Consider the following 12,690-nt stretch of genomic DNA (forward strand, 5'->3'; position numbering starts at 1 on the left):
CATGTGTAGTGCGGGGTCTGTCGCTCTCTCTCTCCCTCATGTGTAGTGCGGGGTCTGTCGCTCTCTCTCTCCCTCATGTGTAGTGCGGGGTCTGTCGCGCTCTCTCTCCCTCATGTGTAGTGCGGGGTCTGTCGCGCTCTCTCTCCCCCATGTGTAGTGCGGGGTCTGTCGCTCTCTCTCCCTCATGTGTAGTGCGGGGTCTGTCGCTCTCTCTCCCTCATGTGTAGTGCGGGGTCTTTCGCTCTCTCTCCCCCATGTGTAGTGCGGGGTCTGTCGCTCTCTCTCCCCCATGTGTAGTGCGGGGTCTGTCGCTCTCTCCCTCATGTGTAGTGCGGGGTCTGTCGCTCTCTCTCCCTCATGTGTAGTGCGGGGTCTTTCGCTCTCTCTCCCTCATGTGTAGTGCGGGGTCTTTCGCTCTCTCTCCCTCATGTGTAGTGTGGGGTCTGTCGCACTCTCTCTCCCTCATGTGTAGTGCGGGGTCTGTCGCTCTCTCTCCCTCATGTGTAGTGCAGGGTCTGTCGCTCTCTCTCCCCCTCATGTGTAGTGCGGGGTCTGTCGCTCTCTCTCCCTCATGTGTAGTGCGGGGTCTGTCGCTCTCTCTCCCCCATGTGTAGTGCGGGGTCTGTCGCTCTCTCTCCCCCATGTGTAGTGCGGGGTCTGTCGCTCTCTCCCTCATGTGTAGTGTGGGGTCTGTCGCTCTCTCTCCCTCATGTGTAGTGCAGGGTCTGTCGCTCTCTCTCCCCCTCATGTGTAGTGCGGGGTCTGTCGCTCTCTCTCCCTCATGTGTAGTGCGGGGTCTGTCGCTCTCTCTCCCCCCATGTGTAGTGCGGGGTCTGTCGCTCTCTCTCCCTCATGTGTAGTGCGGGGTCTGTCGCTCTCTCTCCCCCCATGTGTAGTGCGGGGTCTGTCGCTCTCTCTCCCTCATGTGTAGTGCGGGGTCTGTCGCTCTCTCTCCCTCATGTGTAGTGCAGGGTCTGTCGCTCTCTCTCCCCCTCATGTGTAGTGTGGGGTCTGTCGCTCTCTCTCCCTCATGTGTAGTGCGGGGTCTGTCGCTCTCTCTCCCTCATGTGTAGTGCGGGGTCTGTCGCTCTCTCTCCCTCATGTGTAGTGCGGGGTCTGTCGCTCTCTCTCCCTCATGTGTAGTGCGGGGTCTGTCGCTCTCTCTCCCTCATGTGTAGTGCGGGGTCTGTCGCTTTCTCCCCCTCATGTGTAGTGCGGGGTCTGTCGCTCTCTCTCCCTCATGTGTAGTGCAGGGTCTGTCGCTCTCTCTCCCCCTCATGTGTAGTGCGGGGTCTGTCGCTCTCTCTCCCTCATGTGTAGTGCGGGGTCTGTCGCTCTCTCTCCCCCCATGTGTAGTGCGGGGTCTGTCGCTCTCTCTCCCTCATGTGTAGTGCGGGGTCTGTCGCTCTCTCTCCCTCATGTGTAGTGCGGGGTCTGTCGCTCTCTCTCCCTCATGTGTAGTGTGGGGTCTGTCGCTCTCTCTCCCCCCATGTGTAGTGCGGGGTCTGTCGCTCTCTCTCCCTCATGTGTAGTGCGAGGTCTGTCGCTCTCTCTCCCTCATGTGTAGTGCGGGGTCTGTCGCTCTCTCTCTCCCTCATGTGTAGTGCGGGGTCTGTCGCTCTCTCTCCCTCATGTGTAGTGCGGGGTCTGTCGCTCTCTCTCCCTCATGTGTAGTGCGGGGTCTGTCGCTCTCTCTCCTCCATGTGTAGTGCGGGGTCTGTCGCTCTCTCCCTCATGTGTAGTGCGGGGTCTGTCGCTCTCTCTCCTCCATGTGTAGTGCGGGGTCTGTCGCTCTCTCTCTCCCTCATGTGTAGTGCGGGGTCTGTCGCTCTCTCTCCCTCATGTGTAGTGCGGGGTCTGTCGCTCTCTCTCCCTCATGTGTAGTGCAGGGTCTGTCGCTCTCTCTCCCTCATGTGTAGTGCAGGGTCTGTCGCTCTCTCTCCCCCTCATGTGTAGTGCGGGGTCTGTCGCTCTCTCTCCCCCTCATGTGTAGTGCGGGGTCTGTCGCTCTCTCTCCCTCATGTGTAGTGCAGGGTCTGTCGCTCTCTCTCCCCCTCATGTGTAGTGCGGGGTCTGTCGCTCTCTCTCCCCCATGTGTAGTGCGGGGTCTGTCGCTCTCTCTCCCCCATGTGTAGTGCGGGGTCTGTCGCTCTCTCCCTCATGTGTAGTGCGGGGTCTGTCGCTCTCTCTCCCTCATGTGTAGTGCGGGGTCTGTCGCTCTCTCTCCCCCCATGTGTAGTGCGGGGTCTGTCGCTCTCTCCCCCATGTGTAGTGCGGGGTCTGTCGCTCTCTCTCCCCCCATGTGTAGTGCGGGGTCTGTCGCTCTCTCTCCCCCCATGTGTAGTGCGGGGTCTGTCGCTCTCTCCCCCATGTGTAGTGCGGGGTCTGTCGCTCTCTCTCCCCCCATGTGTAGTGCGGGGTCTGTCGCTGTCTCCCCCCCCATGTGTAGTGCGGGGTCTGTCTCCCCCCCCATGTGTAGTGCGGGGTCTGTCGTTGCACCCTCCATAGTGGGTCTTTATAGTGGAGAGTATCGCAGTGAGGAGAAGATGCTGAATACCATGAAACTGGTGACAATGAGGAAATAACGTTTTGTTATGAAATCCCCGGGGTCTGATTCCTGCACAAAAGCTTCCGAATACGAGGAAAACAGACGCAGACTCAGAGAAGGTCACACACACTCCGGGACCCCTCAGTGATGACCCCCCACAGGTCACACACACTCCGGGACCCCTCAGTGATGACCCCCCACAGGTCACACACACTCCGGGACCCCTCAGTGATGGCCGCGCTCCCCCCACAGGTCACACACACTCCGGGACCCCTCAGTGATGGCCCCCCACAGGTCACACACACTCCGGGACCCCTCAGTGATGACCCCCCACAGGTCACACACACTCCGGGACCCCTCAGTGATGTCCCCCCACAGGTCACACACACTCCAGGACCCCTCAGTGATGACCCCCCCACAGGTCACACACACTCCGGGACCCCTCAGTGATGACCCCCCCACAGGTCACACACACTCCGGGACCCCTCAGTGATGACCCCCCACAGGTCACACACACTCCGGGACCCCTCAGTGATGACCCCCCACAGGTCACACTCACTCCGGGACCCCTCAGTGATGTCCCCCCACAGGTCACACACACTCCGGGACCCCTCAGTGATGACCCCCCCACAGGTCACACACACTCCGGGACCCCTCAGTGATGACCCCCCCACAGGTCACACACACTCCGGGACCCCTCAGTGATGACCCCCCACAGGTCACACACACTCCAGGACCCCTCAGTGATGACCCCCCACAGGTCACACTCACTCCGGGACCCCTCAGTGATGACCCCCCACAGGTCACACACACTCCGGGACCCCTCAGTGATGACCCCCCACAGGTCACACACACTCCGGGACCCCTCAGTGATGGCCCCCCACAGGTCACACACACTCCGGGACCCCTCAGTGATGGCCCCCCACAGGTCACACACACTCCGGGACCCCTCAGTGATGTCCCCCCACAGGTCACACAAACTCCGGGACCCCTCAGTGATGACCCCCCACAGGTCACACTCACTCCGGGACCCCTCAGTGATGACCCCCCACAGGTCACACTCACTCCGGGACCCCTCAGTGATGGCCCCCCACAGGTCACACACACTCTGGGACCCCTCAGTGATGACCCCCCACAGGTCACACACACTCCGGGACCCCTCAGTGATGACCCCCCACAGGTCACACACACTCCGGGACCCCTCAGTGATGACCCCCCACAGGTCACACACACTCCGGGACCCCTCAGTGATGGCCCCCCACAGGTCACACACACTCCGGGACCCCTCAGTGATGACCCCCCACAGGTCACACACACTCCGGGACCCCTCAGTGATGTCCCCCCACAGGTCACACACACTCCGGGACCCCTCAGTGATGACCCCCACAGGTCACACACACTCCGGGACCCCTCAGTGATGGCCGCGCTCCCCCCACAGGTCACACACACTCCGGGACCCCTCAGTGATGACCCCCCACAGGTCACACACACTCCGGGACCCCTCAGTGATGACCCCCCACAGGTCACACACACTCCGGGACCCCTCAGTGATGGCCCCCCACAGGTCACACACACTCCGGGACCCCTCAGTGATGTCCCCCCACAGGTCACACACACTCCGGGACCCCTCAGTGATGACCCCCACAGGTCACACACACTCCGGGACCCCTCAGTGATGGCCGCGCTCCCCCCACAGGTCACACACACTCCGGGACCCCTCAGTGATGACCCCCCACAGGTCACACACACTCCGGGACCCCTCAGTGATGACCCCCCACAGGTCACACACACTCCGGGACCCCTCAGTGATGGCCGCGCTCCCCCCACAGGTCACAGAGGAGTCCCCGTCTCTACAGCCCGCGCTGCCCCTGCACAGAGGAGCCGGGGACACTCACAGCTGCAGCAATGAGGCCGCTTCTTCTGCGGGGATGTAGCGGAGGGGATGTGCGGGGTTTCCCGGGGCAGGCAGCGGGGGCCGCGTCCTGTGCTGAGGGCTCTCTGGCTCCGGAGAAATCCCAGTGGTGGGAGGAGCTCGGGCTGTTTCCTCCGCCCACTATCATCCTGCGGCCCCGCCCACTATAATCCTGCGGCCCCGCCCACTATAGTCCTGCGGCCCCGCCCACTATAGTCCTGAGGTCCCGCCCCCGCTTCTATTATACACAACTCCAGGCCCCGGAGACTGAGGAGAGAATGTTACTTCCTGGTATCAGCAATGGAGGCCCCGCCCTTTCTGGTCACATGGGCATGACGTCACCAGAGGTCCCTCGAGCCACTGGGATTGAGCCGTTACCCTGGTTCCTCCGCACTGTGTGTGTTTCTTTCTATTTCCGGTTCTCTCTATCACGGTCCTGCCTCCTGCTGTCTGTGCTCCGGTACCGGCCCCGTGTTCTGCCTCCTGCTGTCTGTGCTCCGGTACCGGCCCCGTGTTCTGCCTCCCGCTGTCTGGGCTCCGGTACCGGCCCCGTGTTCTGCCTCCTGCTGTCTGTGCTCCGGTACCGGCCCCGTGTTCTGCCTCCTGCTGTCTGGGCTCCGGTACCGGCCCCGTGTTCTGCCTCCCGCTGTCTGGGCTCCGGTACCGGCCCCGTGTTCTGCCCCCTGCTGTCTGGGCTCCGGTACCGGCCCCGTGTTCTGCCTCCTGCTGTCTGTGCTCCGGTACCGGCCCCGTGTTCTGCCTCCTGCTGTCTGTGCTCCGGTACCGGCCCCGTGTTCTGCCTCCTGCTGTCTGGGCTCCGGTACCGGCCCCGTGTTCTGCCTCCTGCTGTCTGGGCTCCGGTACCGGCCCCGTGTTCTGCCTCCCGCTGTCTGGGCTCCGGTACCGGCCCCGTGTTCTGCCTCCTGCTGTTTGGGCTCCGGTACCGGCCCCGTGTTCTGCCTCCTGCTGTCTGTGCTCCGGTACCGGCCCCGTGTTCTGCCTACTGCTGTCTGTGCTCCGGTACCGGCCCCGTGTTCTGCCTCCTGCTGTCTGGGCTCCGGTACCGGCCCCGTGTTCTGCCTCCTGCTGTCTGTGCTCCGGTACCGGCCCCGTGTTCTGCCTCCTGCTGTCTGGGCTCCGGTACCGGCCCCGTGTTCTGCCTCCTGCTGTCTGGGCTCCGGTACCGGCCCCGTGTTCTGCCTCCTGCTGTCTGTGCTCCGGTACCGGCCCCGTGTTCTGCCTCCTGCTGTCTGGGCTCCGGTACCGGCCCCGTGTCCTGCCTCCTGCTGTCTGGGCTCCGGTACCGGCCCCGTGTTCTGCCTCCTGCTGTCTGGGCTCCGGTACCGGCCCCGTGTTCTGCCTCCTGCTGTCTGGGCTCCGGTACCGGCCCCGTGTTCTGCCTCCTGCTGTCTGTGCTCCGGTACCGGCCCCGTGTTCTGCCTCCTGCTGTCTGGGCTCCGGTACCGGCCCCGTGTTCTGCCTCCTGCTGTCTGGGCTCCGGTACCGGCCCCGTGTTCTGCCTCCTGCTGTCTGTGCTCCGGTACCGGCCCCGTGTTCTGCCTCCTGCTGTCTGGGCTCCGGTACCGGCCCCGTGTCCTGCCTCCTGCTGTCTGGGCTCCGGTACCGGCCCCGTGTTCTGCCTCCTGCTGTCTGTACCGGCCCCGTGTTCTGCCTCCTGCTGTCTGGGCTCCGGTACCGGCCCCGTGTTCTGCCTCCTGCTGTCTGTGCTCCGGTACCGGCCCCGTGTTCTGCCTCCTGCTGTCTGTGCTCCGGTACCGGCCCCGTGTCCTGCCTCCTGCTGTCTGTGCTCCGGTACCGGCCCCGTGTTCTGCCTCCCGCTGTCTGGGCTCCGGTACCGGCCCCGTGTTCTGCCTCCCGCTGTCTGGGCTCCGGTACCGGCCCCGTGTTCTGCCTCCCGCTGTCTGGGCTCCGGTACCGGCCCCGTGTTCTGCCCCCTGCTGTCTGTGCTCTGGTACCGGCCCCGTGTTCTGCCTCCTGCTGTCGGTGCTCCGGTACCGGCCCCGTGTTCTGCCTCCTGCTGTCTGTGCTCCGGTACCGGCCCCGTGTTCTGCCTCCTGCTGTCTGGGCTCCGGTACCGGCCCCGTGTTCTGCCTCCTGCTGTCTGGGCTCCGGTACCGGCCCCGTGTTCTGCCTCCTGCTGTCTGGGCTCCGGTACCGGCCCCGTGTTCTGCCTCCTGCTGTCTGGGTTCCGGTACCGGCCCCGTGTTCTGCCTCCTGCTGTCTGGGCTCCGGTACCGGCCCCGTGTCCTGCCTCCTGCTGTCTGTGCTCCGGTACCGGCCCCGTGTTCTGCCTCCTGCTGTCTGGGCTCCGGTACCGGCCCCGTGTTCTGCCTCCCGCTGTCTGTGCTCCGGTACCGGCCCCGTGTTCTGCCTCCTGCTGTCTGGGCTCCGGTACCGGCCCCGTGTTCTGCCTCCCGCTGTCTGGGCTCCGGTACCGGCCCCGTGTTCTGCCTCCCGCTGTCTGGGCTTCGGTACCGGCCCCGTGTCCTGCCTCCCGCTGTCTGTGCTCCGGTACCGGCCCCGTGTCCTGCCTCCTGCTGTCTGTGCTCCGGTACCGGCCCCGTGTCCTGCCTCCTGCTGTCTGTGCTCCGGTACCGGCCCCGTGTCCTGCCTCCTGCTGTCTGTGCTCCGGTACCGGCCCCGTGTTCTGCCTCCTGCTGTCTGTGCTCCGGTACCGGCCCCGTGTTCTGCCTCCCGCTGTCTGGGCTCCGGTACCGGCCCCGTGTTCTGCCTCCCGCTGTCTGGGCTCCGGTACCGGCCCCGTGTTCTGCCTCCTGCTGTCTGGGCTCCGGTACCGGCCCCGTGTTCTGCCTCCCGCTGTCTGTGCTCCGGTACCGGCCCCGTGTTCTGCCTCCCGCTGTCTGGGCTCCGGTACCGGCCCCGTGTTCTGCCTCCTGCTGTCTGGGCTCCGGTACCGGCCCCGTGTTCTGCCTCCTGCTGTCTGGGCTCCGGTACCGGCCCCGTGTTCTGCCTCCTGCTGTCTGGGCTCCGGTACCGGCCCCGTGTTCTGCCTCTGCTGTCTGGGCTCCGGTACCGGCCCCGTGTTCTGCCTCCTGCTGTCTGGGCTCCGGTACCGGCCCCGTGTTCTGCCTCCTGCTGTCTGGGCTCCGGTACCGGCCCCGTGTTCTGCCTCCTGCTGTCTGGGCTCCGGTACCGGCCCCGTGTTCTGCCTCCTGCTGTCTGGGCTCCGGTACCGGCCCCGTGTTCTGCCTCCCGCTGTCTGGGCTCCGGTACCGGCCCCGTGTTCTGCCTCCTGCTGTCTGGGCTCCGGTACCGGCCCCGTGTTCTGCCTCCTGCTGTCTGGGCTCCGGTACCGGCCCCGTCTTCTGCCTCCTGTTGTCTGGGCTCCGGTACCGGCCCCGTCTTCTGCCTCCTGCTGTCTGGGCTCCGGTACCGGCCCCGTCTTCTGCCTCCTGCTGTCTGGGCTCCGGTACCGGCCCCGTCTTCTGCCTCCTGCTGTCTGGGCTCCGGTACCGGCCCCGTCTTCTGCCTCCTGCTGTCTGGGCTCCGGTACCGGCCCCGTCTTCTGCCCCCTGCTGTCTGGGCTCCGGTACCGGCCCCGTGTTCTGCCTCCTGCTGTCTGGGCTCCGGTACCGGCCCCGTGTTCTGCCTCCCGCTGTCTGGGCTCCGGTACCGGCCCCGTGTTCTGCCTCCCGCTGTCTGGGCTCCGGTACCGGCCCCGTGTTCTGCCTCCCGCTGTCTGGGCTCCGGTACCGGCCCCGTGTTCTGCCTCCCGCTGTCTGGGCTCCGGTACCGGCCCCGTGTTCTGCCTCCTGCTGTCTGTGCTCCGGTACCGGCCCCGTGTTCTGCCTCCCGCTGTCTGTGCTCCGGTACCGGCCCCGTGTTCTGCCTCCCGCTGTCTGTGCTCCGGTACCGGCCCCGTGTTCTGCCTCCCGCTGTCTGGGCTCCGGTACCGGCCCCGTGTTCTGCCTCCCGCTGTCTGTGCTTCGGTACCGGCCCCGTGTTCTGCCTCCCGCTGTCTGGGCTCCGGTACCGGCCCCGTGTTCTGCCTCCCGCTGTCTGGGCTCCGGTACCGGCCCCGTGTTCTGCCTCCCGCTGTCTGGGCTCCGGTACCGGCCCCGTGTTCTGCCTCCCGCTGTCTGGGCTCCGGTACCGGCCCCGTGTTCTGCCTCCCGCTGTCTGGGCTCCGGTACCGGCCCCGTGTTCTGCCTCCCGCTGTCTGGGCTCCGGTACCGGCCCCGTGTTCTGCCTCCCGCTGTCTGGGCTCCGGTACCGGCCCCGTGTTCTGCCTCCCGCTGTCTGGGCTCCGGTACCGGCCCCGTGTTCTGCCTCCCGCTGTCTGGGCTCCGGTACCGGCCCCGTGTTCTGCCTCCCGCTGTCTGGGCTCCGGTACCGGCCCCGTGTTCTGCCTCCCGCTGTCTGGGCTCCGGTACCGGCCCCGTGTTCTGCCTCCCGCTGTCTGGGCTCCGGTACCGGCCCCGTGTTCTGCCTCCCGCTGTCTGGGCTCCGGTACCGGCCCCGTGTTCTGCCTCCCGCTGTCTGGGCTCCGGTACCGGCCCCGTGTTCTGCCTCCCGCTGTCTGGGCTCCGGTACCGGCCCCGTGTTCTGCCTCCCGCTGTCTGGGCTCCGGTACCGGCCCCGTGTTCTGCCTCCCGCTGTCTGGGCTCCGGTACCGGCCCCGTGTTCTGCCTCCCGCTGTCTGGGCTCCGGTACCGGCCCCGTGTTCTGCCTCCCGCTGTCTGGGCTCCGGTACCGGCCCCGTGTTCTGCCTCCCGCTGTCTGGGCTCCGGTACCGGCCCCGTGTTCTGCCTCCCGCTGTCTGGGCTCCGGTACCGGCCCCGTGTTCTGCCTCCCGCTGTCTGGGCTCCGGTACCGGCCCCGTGTTCTGCCTCCCGCTGTCTGGGCTCCGGTACCGGCCCCGTGTTCTGCCTCCCGCTGTCGGGGCTCCGGTACCGGCCCCGTGTTCTGCCTCCCGCTGTCGGGGCTCCGGTACCGGCCCCGTGTTCTGCCTCCCGCTGTCGGGGCTCCGGTACCGGCCCCGTGTTCTGCCTCCCGCTGTCGGGGCTCCGGTACCGGCCCCGTGTTCTGCCTCCCGCTGTCGGTACCGGCCCCGTGTTCTGCCTCCTGCTGTCGGTACCGGCCCCGTGTTCTGCCTCCTGCTGTCGGTACCGGCCCCGTGTTCTGCCTCCTGCTGTCGGTACCGGCCCCGTGTTCTGCCTCCCGCTGTCGGTACCGGCCCCGTGTTCTGCCTTCTGCTGTCGGTACCGGCGCCATGTTCTGCCTCTACTGATCCACAATCCCAGACTCCCCGTCCTGTCAGACTTCACCTCAGGCAGCTGGTCTTCTCCTCACAACATCCCGCCGAAGGCTAGGTTCACATTTCGTTGTTTTGCATCAGTCACATGTGTTGTTTGACGCATGTGACTGATGTGTTATACAACGGATGACAAAGAACAGAATTCTTTGTCGGACTCCGTTGTGTGCGGGGGGCGGAGTGCGGGGTGGGTGGAGCCGAGCGGGGGCTATGGCACTGAGGACGTCAGTGCAGCGGGGACTGCAGGGCCGGGGACAGGTGAGTGTGTGAGTACATGTGGAGTGCGGGAGGGGGCGGAGCCGAGCGGGGAAGTGTCGGGTTCCCTGCACATCCAGGGAATATATCCAGGGTAAATATCGGGTATAAGCAAAGCACTTTGCTTGGTTACCCGATATTTATCTTGGTTACCAGCATACACCGCTTAGCGCTGGCTCCCTGCACTCGTAACCAGTGTAAATATCGGGTAACTAACCAAAGCGCATTACTTAGTAACCCGATGTGTACCCTGGTTACGTGTGCAGGGAGCCAGAGAGAGCATTCTCAGCGAAATCCTACGGATCGTGCTGCTCAAAAAACGTTACATGCTGCGTTCCTTCCGCTTCGTTCCACGACTGATCAGTCGGGCGGAGGGTGCAACGTAGCATCATCAGTCACAATCTGCCGCTCATACAAGTCTATGGGAACAACGGAATCTGCCAAACGGATTCCGTTGTTTACCAGAGCAGCGGATTGTGACTGATACAATTTTAACGGAAGTGTGACCCTAGCCGAAACCACCACACACAGACTGCGGGGGGAGGACGAGTGCAAGAGCCACAGATCAGAGGGGGATTGGCTGCTAAACCACACTGTGGCGCACAAAGTCGGTAACCCCCGTCACACTAGTGATGTGTCGGTCGCAAACGATCCGACACAAAGATCCGGCTCCAACAATGCTGTGTGCACTGAGGAAATCATCCAGCCCTTTTTTAAAAGCTGTTATAGTATCTGCCATTACTACCTCTTGTGGTAGTGTATTCCAGTCTGACCGCTCTAACTGTAAAGAACCCTTTCCTATTTAGGTGTCGGAATCGCTTTTCTTCCACTCGCAGTGAGTGCCCCCTGGTCCTTAGTATTGTTTTCGGAAGAAATAAGTCATGTGCCAGTCCTTTATATTGACCACACATATTTATACATATACATGAGATCTCCTCTGAGACGTCTTTTTTCTAAGCTAAACATAGCTAACTTTTTCAACCTGCCATCATATGGGAGGCCTCCATTCCTTGTAATAGTCTAGTTGCCCGCCTTTGAACTGACTCTAACTTCTGAATGTCCTTTTTAAAATGTGGAGCCCAAAACTGGATCCCGTATTCCAGATGTGGCCTTACAAGTGATTTATAGAGGGGTAACAATACGTTGGGATCACGGGATCTAATCTCTCTTTTTATACACCCTAAAATCTTGTTTGCTTTAGCAGCTGCTGCTTGACATTGAGTGCTGCTGCTCAGCTTATTTGTAATGCTGTGACTGACAGGAGCCAGATCATGAAAGTGAGCCACTAAAATCTCTAAACTGCTCTTTTCGCCGTCAAAACCCCTCCCACCCGCGGCTAAACTCCGCCTACTCAACCATCTAATTGGTTGTGCGTAAGTGGGCGGGATTTAGCCGCGGGTGGGCGGGGTTTTGGTGCCGTTACTATAATTTAAATGTGTTCACCTGGGGTGAACACATTTAATAAGGAGCTGAGAACGATCTGAAAGATCCGGCTCTTTTTGGTGAACAGAGCCATGGGAACCGGATCACCAAAAAGAGCCGGACTGCCCATCACTACGTCACACGTACTTACCTGCCGGACGACCTCGCTGTGGGCGGCGAACATCCTCTTCCTGAAGGGGGAGGGACGTTCGGCATCACAGCGATGTCACACAGCGGCCGCCCAATAGAAGCGGAGGGGCAGAGATGAGCAGGACGTAACATCCCGCCCACCTCCTTCCCTCAGCATTGCCGGCGGCGGTAGGTAAGCTGTGTTCGTCGTTCCCGGGGTGTCACACGGAGCGATGTGTGCTGCCCCGGGTACGATGAACAACCGGAGCACAGAAGGAGGAACGACTTTTTGAAAATGAGTGACGTGTCAACGAGCAACGATAAGGTGAGTATTTTTGCTTGTTTACCGTTGCTCGTAGCTGTCACACGCTAGGATATATCAAACGATGCCGAATGTGCGTCACTACCGACGTGACCCCGATGACATATCGCCCGATATATCATACCGTGTGACACCGGCTTTAGGTCTCTTTCACACGTCCGTGTGTCCGGTACGTGTTTGGTCATTTTCCTCACGTACTGGAGACACGGGCACACATAGACCCATTAAAATCAATGGGTCTGTGCTCACGTGCGTGTTCTGCCATGGACCGTGTGTACGTGTGGAGCATACCCATTGATTTTAATGGGTCTATGTGTGACGTGCTCCACACGTCAACATGTCCGTTTTTCTCCGGCATCACGGGTGTCACACTGAACGCAAACGGACCACACGGAGGTGTTCCGTGTGACACGTGTCGGAGACAACACACGTGTTTGAGAAAAAAAAAAAAACTTTACTCACGTTTTCCAGCTCTGCTGTCTCTACCGCTGCTGTCACTTGCTTCCGACCCCTGCTCATTATGCTCATTGCATATTCACTTCACTGCAGCCGGAAGCAGCGGGGAGTCGGCAGGATCGGAAACCGAAGATCAGCACCACGGACAGCGACGCCAGGGACAGGTGTGCAGAAAGTTTCCGTTAAAGGGGTGGTTCACCCATTTTTTTTATTTTCTGTATGAGCTCTACTTACCTTTCTAGGCGTCTTCTCCATTGCCTTCTGTTTCCAGTTCTGGCACTGAGCGGCGCTATCCTGCACGCTCAGTGCCAGTCACATGACCCCCTGGAGCTGTGGCCGCCGGCATCCTC

At 62.6% G+C, this 12,690-nt stretch overlaps 2 protein-coding genes across 2 annotated transcripts in view; both read right to left on the reverse strand.

Annotated features, from left to right (window-relative positions):
- The window catches only part of LOC142257415 (uncharacterized), a 65,158-nt gene extending 60,578 nt beyond the window's left edge, over window positions 1-4,580 (reverse strand). The window contains exon 1 of the mRNA XM_075329522.1: window positions 4,444-4,580. The gene's annotated coding sequence lies outside the window, so the exon portion shown is untranslated. The remainder of the gene's footprint in view (window positions 1-4,443) is intronic.
- Window positions 1-12,690, reverse strand: part of LOC142257479 (uncharacterized) — a 345,860-nt gene that overhangs the window by 194,377 nt on the left and 138,793 nt on the right. The gene's annotated exons all lie outside the window — the stretch shown is intronic.

This window comes from Anomaloglossus baeobatrachus, chromosome 1 (genome assembly GCF_048569485.1).
Source record: "Anomaloglossus baeobatrachus isolate aAnoBae1 chromosome 1, aAnoBae1.hap1, whole genome shotgun sequence".
NCBI classification, from domain to species: Eukaryota; Metazoa; Chordata; class Amphibia; order Anura; family Aromobatidae; genus Anomaloglossus; species Anomaloglossus baeobatrachus.